The sequence below is a fragment of the Chiloscyllium plagiosum genome, chromosome 32 (assembly GCF_004010195.1).
Source record: "Chiloscyllium plagiosum isolate BGI_BamShark_2017 chromosome 32, ASM401019v2, whole genome shotgun sequence".
Lineage (NCBI taxonomy): Eukaryota > Metazoa > Chordata > Chondrichthyes > Orectolobiformes > Hemiscylliidae > Chiloscyllium > Chiloscyllium plagiosum.
In genome coordinates, this window is record NC_057741.1 from 17,850,306 (window position 1) to 17,857,275 (window position 6,970).

The following is a 6,970-nucleotide window of genomic DNA, read 5'->3' on the forward strand; positions in this document are numbered from 1 at the left end:
TCTGAGTGAAGAGGCTCCTCTTCCTCTCAGTCCTAAATAACTTGCCCCTGACTCTGAAATTGTGTTCCTTGATCCTCAACTCCACAAGGCGGGCGGCACAGTGGTTAGCACCACTGCCTCACAACGCCAGGGACCCGGGTTCAATTCCCGCCTCGGGCAACTATCTGTGAGGAGTTTGCACATTCTCCCCGTGTCTGCGTGGGTTTTCTCCCACAGTCCAAAGATGTGCAGGTTAGGTGAATTGCCATACTAAATTGTCCATAGTGTTAGGTGTAGGGGAATGGGTCTGGATGGGTTGCTCTTCGGAGAGTTAGTGCGGACTTGTTGGGCCAAAGGGCCTGTTTCCACACTGTAGGGAATCTAAACTAATTGGGTGGTATGGTGGCTCAGTGGCTAGCACTGCTGCCTCACAGCACCAGGGTCCCAGGTTTGATTGCAGCCTTGGGCGACTGTCTCTGAGAAGTTTGCACATTCTTCCCGTGTCTGCATAGGTTTCCTCCCACAGTCCAAAGATGTGCAGGTTAGATGAATTGGCCATGCTAAATTGCCCATAGTGTTAGGTGCATCAATCAAACAGAATAGGTCTGGATGGGTTACTCTTCAGAGGGTTGGTGTGGACGTGTTGGGCCGAAGTGCCTGTTTCCACACTGTAGGGAATCTAATCCAAGGAGGGGAACCATAAGTTTTAGTTGCATCACCTTTTATTCTTCTAAACTCTCATGAATATAGGCTCAATCTCCTCAATCTCACAGAGCAGTCTTGCCATCTGAGGAATTAATCTGGTGTACTGCCATTACACCGCTCTATGACACATATATCCTTTATAAGGTAAGGGGATCAAAACTGTATACAGTACTGCAGATAGAAACTTACTAAGGTTCTATCAAGGTAGTGCAAGACATCTTTACAGCTATACTCACCCAATACAGCTATACTCACCCAATGACAACCACACATGCACATTCCCTTGTTCTGACTGCTATTATCTCTCAAGCTCATGAGCAGTGAAGCCAATTGTCACACTCCAACACCTTTCCATGCTGCTTGTAGCAATTCCCGTAGGTGGTTGATCACCTTCTCTCATGCTGAAAAACAGGAGATTAGGAGATTTAATAACAGAGAACATTTGAATCTCAATCTGTGGTTTTGCCTTTGCATTCTATGAAGAGGCACCTGGGTTCTTCTTGCAAACATCCCATAGTGGTAGATGGGCTCAGGTCTCCACTTCATAGGAGGTTGGTGTTGATGCTTTGCCAGGCCTAAAATTACCATTGTTTTATTTGTACATTTTTATACATTTTATCAGCATACTAACTGACCTAAAAGTTATTTGTTTAATAATTAACAAGGCCATTAAATGAACTTAAGTTAAATTGAAACAATAAATGGGCAGGTAAGAGGGGATGGAAGTAAACAGCACCTGAACATCCACATGTGCACATTTCCCTTGTTCTGACTACTGTTATCTCTCAAGATAATGATCCAAATCTGTTTTGAAATAAAATGAACATGCCATTAGAGTCAAAGACAATTTTGTTTATTGTTTTAGGAAGAGATCATTTCAAAAAAGCAAGATATTTACTGAACATACTTCATTTTTTAGAGAGCATATCCAGTGACAATAAGCAAAGCCTTGTTGCTAAATGCTGAGAAGGAAATTAGAATCAATTATGGTGGACCTGGAATTTGCCTTTGTAATTAGGGAAAAATAGTCAATGATCAAGTCAATAGTCAAGATTATGTACTGTCGATAACAACTTCTGGTCTCTGCATGTGTGTAGCTAAATACAGAAACAGTAAAGTTTCTGTTGGAGACGCTTGTCCTGTCTCCACACGGTAAGGCTGTTGCAGGTGCAGTTAGCACAGGACTAGTAATTTTGCTTTAACTTTGATATTTTAAGCTCTATTCTCATTTAAGTCAAAAAAAATGTTAAAGCTAGGGCTTGTTGAACAAAGTACAACTCTTAAGCGTTCTAAGCCACCATGGTTGATTTTCATCTGAATTTTGAGTTTTCATTTGTGTATGATATTATTTATTATTATCTGCCATGCCCACTGCCTTTCCTTTAGCAATACATTCCATTATCTTGGGAGCCAATGAAATACTTTATTTTGAAATGTGGTTTTAGTATTGTCACCTCGGAGAACTCAGTTATTCTTTACAAGTGCCGGTTTAAACTGACAAATCCAAGCCAGCTGTTCTTAATTAACCCCCATTGTTCTGGGTGACCTGTGAATCTATGTGGTCAGAAGCTTATTCAGGATCAGTGTTTTGACCAATTATTCTGTAGTTCCCTGTTTTATTGCTTTATTTCCTTTTTTTTGCATTCACGGCATTATGTCAACCCTGACCAATCCTCTGACATCACTACCAAATCAACATTAACATTTGGAAGATTATAGTCCAAGCCTTTGCTCTTTTTTTGAATGCACTTCATTGTAACCATTGGAGCCCAAGCATTTTCGACTTTGTGTTCCACCACTTATTTTAATTTTCCTTCCTTATCCATGTTTCTCTTTCGTAAACTGCTCTACCATCTCCTGTTGGTCTTCATTTTCAGCACTACAGTCTGTATATAACATCACAACTCTGTTGTGACACAAAAGTCTACTACTGGATTATAGAAAATAATTAAATACATAATTAATTAAAACACGTTAAGAATAGCAGAATAGGTGATGTGTCACACCTGCAATCTGCGGGAACTCCTAGAGGCCAGTGTGATTCAGGACAAATGAATCTAAGTAAGGTAAATAAAGCTCGAGCTGCTTCACCTTCGAATTTGAGCTGGATGCTGAATTACAATCACTGCAACCAATAAGAATCCCTACAGTGTGGAAGCAGGCCATTTGACCCATCAATACTCACCGACTTTCGAAAGAGCATCCCACTCAGACCTACTCTATCCTTGTAACCCTGCATTTCCCATGGCTAATCCACCTAACCTACAAATCCCTGGACACTATAAGCAATTTAGAATGGACAAATCACCTAAACTGCACATCTTTGGACTGTAAGAGGAAACTAGAGCACGCAGACATGGGGAGAATGTGCAAACTCCACACAGACAATCACCCAAGGGTAAAATCGAACTTAGGTCCTTGGCGCTGTGAGGCATATAAGGGAAGAAGGGATAGATTGTCCTAGAATGTGGTCACATTCATAAAGTGGGGTATTCTGATGTGGTCAAAGTTAAGGGTAACTAAGAGTATGGCAGGAAGGGGGACTCAGGGTAAGAGTGCTGGAGCCTCAGTTTTTTGCAATTATCCAACAGGTTTGAGGTTATTTCTGTTTGTTTGGATGAGATTGATGGCTGCAGGATCGCCTAACTAACTGACTGTGACACTTTGGAACAGGAAGCTATGTGATCAAAGAAGAAAAGCAAAAGAAACATTTACTGCCTTGTGCCAGGGTTGACATTCGTTCAAGCTTGGACAGGAACTTGGGAGTAGGAGGTGGAAGATCATATTGGTACCAAAGACTGAGGAAAGGAAATGACTAGCAAAGAAACACCAAATTGAAGAACAGGGCATCTAGGGTAATAATCTCTGGATTATTATATGTTATGATCCTAGCCGATGGTACTGCTTGACAAGTCAGATCCCAGAACAAAATCTTGATTAATAAGTTTTTTTGTTTTAGTTAATTTGGTGACCATTAACTGAAACGTAATTACATGAGGCAGAAATCTACTGTGCACAAATACAAAAACAATAAAAAGCTATCTAAATGTAGATTTGAATTTGAAAGATCCCAAAACACACGCATGTATTATTCCGTTTCCTGACTATTATATAAACTGAAATTCAGAGATGTTACATCTTTATAGAGTCACAGAGATGTACAGTACAGAATCAAGCCCTTCAATCCAACTCATCCTTGCCAACCAAATAATCTAAATTAATCCAGTCCCATTTACTCATCCAGATGCCTTTTTAATAGTTGTAATTGTACCAGCCTCCACCACTTCCTCGAGCAGGTCACCCAATACATGCATCACTCTTTCCCGTGAAAAAGTTGCCCCTTAAATCTCTTTTAAATCTTGCCCCTCTCACCCTAACCTTATGGTTTCTTGTTCTGGACTCCCCCAACCCAGTGAAAAGACCATGTCTATCCATGCCCCTCATGTTTTTATCAACCTGTATAATGTCACCCCCTCAGTCTCCGGCACTCCAGGAGAGAGAGCCCCAGCCTGTTCAGCCTTTCCCTATAGCTCAAACCCTCCAACATAGGCAACATCCTTGTAAATCTTTCCTAAACCCTTTCAAGTTTCACAACATTCTTCTGAAAGCAGGCAAACCAGAATTGCACATAGCATTCCAAAAGCAGTCTAACCAATATCCTGTACAGCCGCAACATGACCTCCCAATTCCTATACTCCATGTTCTGGCCAATAAAGGAAAGCATACTAACCACAAATTCTAAAAAAAAATTTGACTTCACTGATATATCCCAGTTCTTTGCACTGAATTGAGAAGTTTACACAAATACTTACAAAACTGAGAGCTAGACTTTCTTGGCTTTTACTAACTTGCAAGTAAGTAAAAACAAAACCGAAGGTTCTGTATCTATATGCACAGCATTCAATACAAGTAAGCTCATTGCATATTGAAATAAATAATTATGATCTGATAGGCATTTCATAGATATGGCAGCATAAAGACAAGGACTGGATCCTGAAGATTTAGGGATATCATATATTTGAGAAGAATAGGAAACAAGGTCAAGGTTTTGTGGTAGTACTGTTAAACCAAGATTAAATTGGTGCAGTCCTTGGTTCAGGAGATCAGGTTGTAGAATTTGTTTGGGCAAAGGTGAGGAATAGTAGAAGAATAAAATCACTAATAAGTGGCAACAAACCCCCACCTCCCACCAAATAGTAGCAGAAAGTATACAAAATTGGGTACTTTTATTTAAAAAATGGCAATCATCATGAAATGACTCCTGAGCTGGGAATATCAGACCAACAATGGATAACAAGTCCAGAGAATGTTTTCAAGAGTTGTTTTTTAGAGGAACACATTCTGGGACCAACTGGAGGGCAGATTATATTGGACTTTATATTGTGTAATGTAACAGAATTAATTAGTGACCTCCAAATGAAGGCACATCAAGGCAAAGAGTTAAAGATTAGTATTCTAAACTTAAATAAGGCCAACCATGTGGGCATGAAAGCTAATCAAGCTGCACTGAACTGGAATAGAGAATAGCCAGGGAATAGAGAAGGAGTGACATTTGGAGTAAGTATATCCCTAAAATAAAGAAAAAAATCTAAGGGGAGTACCCATCATGGTGGATAAAGAGCTTCGTTGCAACGTTAAATTTAAGGAAATAGGATACAATTGCACAGAAATGAATGACAGGTCAGATGATTGGTTGGAATACTGAGAATGTCTGACAATGATGAAAGCATTAATCAGAAGAAAGCTATTCTAGCATCTATGCTGTATGACTGTATGATGCTGAAAGGAAACTAGGGAGAAATTTGAAAACATGAGAGTTTAGATAAGTCTACACAGATTTAAAAGTAAGAATAAATAGAGTTTGATCCTCTGGTGAGTGAAAATAAGGAGTTATTAGTAAATAAGAATGAAATGGTGGATGAATTGAGCAAATAATTTGTTTCTGTTGTCATGATAGAGGTGACAAAGAACATTCTGGTAATTGCTATAAGTCAGGTAGTAGAAGGGAGAAAGGAAATTTGATGAAATTGCAATCGCTAGGGAAATAAGACTCAGTGAACTGATGGAGCTGTAGGCTGACCAGTCTGCATTTTCTGATCTTTATCTTGAAGTTTTAAAAGGACAGGATGGATGAGGGAATGGTTGTATTCAGGAAAGGTTCAATCAGACTGGTATGTAGCAAATATAAATCCTCGACTTAAAAAGGCAAAAAACAGGAAACTAAAGGCCATTTAGCTTGACATCTGTTTTGGGCAACACTTGTTAATTCAAACATATAAAGAGCTGACTTCTTAGAAAAACATAAGTTTTAGGGAAGAGTCACCACTACTGCGTGAAAGGGAATTGTTTTTAAGCAATTTATTCAAGTCCTTTGAAAGAGTAATGTGCACTGTGGATCAATGAAACATAGTAGAGCCCCTGTTTCTGAGCCAGGAGGCCTGGGTTCGAGTCCCACCTGCTCCAGGGGTGTGACATAACCTCTCTGAAGAGGTTAGAAATATCTAGATATCTGAAGAGAGAGAAGACATGGTAACTAAGGTTTCTGATGAGCCAATGAGTGACAAAGTTACTAAGCATTTACAGCAAGTAATGAGGGAGGCTAATGGAATACCATAGCACATTGCAACAGTAATTGCATGTAAAAATAAGGATATTCTACTTCATTAGACAGAGCTTTGATGAGACTGCAGTTTTGTTGTCTTTATGAAGCCGTAGAGTCATATAGCATGGAAACAGAGCCTTTGGTCTAATCAGTCCATGCTGAACATAATCCTACACTAGTCCCACCTTGCCTACTCCTGGCCCATATTCCTCCAAACATTTTCCATTCATGTATTTATCCAAATGTATTTTAAACATTGTAATTGTACCCACATCTTCAGGAAGTTCATTCCACACATGAACCACCCTATGTTTTAAAAAAGACATTGCCCCCGTGTCCTTTTTAAATCTGTCTCCTCTCATCTTAAAATGTGTCTCTCTTGTCTTGAAATCCCACATCCTAGGGAAAAAAAAATACCATTAATTCTATCTATATCCTTCATTATTTTATAAACTCCTATAAGGTTGCCTCTTAACCTCCTACCCTCCAGTGAAAAAGGTCAAAGCCTATCCAGCCTTTCTTTATAACTCAGACCTTCCATACCTGGCAACATTCTGGTGAATCTTTTCTGAAGCGTCTCCCAATATCTTTTGTTTAACTGGGCGGCCAGAACTGTTCTTTGAGGATGTGACTAGACAAGGTGATGAGGGTCGAGCGGTGGATGTGGTGTATCTGGACTTCACC

The 6,970-nt window shown here is 39.6% G+C and overlaps 1 protein-coding gene across 1 annotated transcript in view; it reads right to left on the reverse strand.

Moving 5' to 3' along the window:
* LOC122539369 (alpha-1,3-mannosyl-glycoprotein 4-beta-N-acetylglucosaminyltransferase B-like) overlaps positions 1 to 1,077 on the reverse strand; it is a 247,271-nt gene extending 246,194 nt beyond the window's left edge. The window contains exon 1 of the mRNA XM_043674130.1: positions 940 to 1,077. The gene's annotated coding sequence lies outside the window, so the exon portion shown is untranslated. The remainder of the gene's footprint in view (positions 1 to 939) is intronic.
* Positions 1,078 to 6,970: the final 5,893 nt, after the last annotated feature.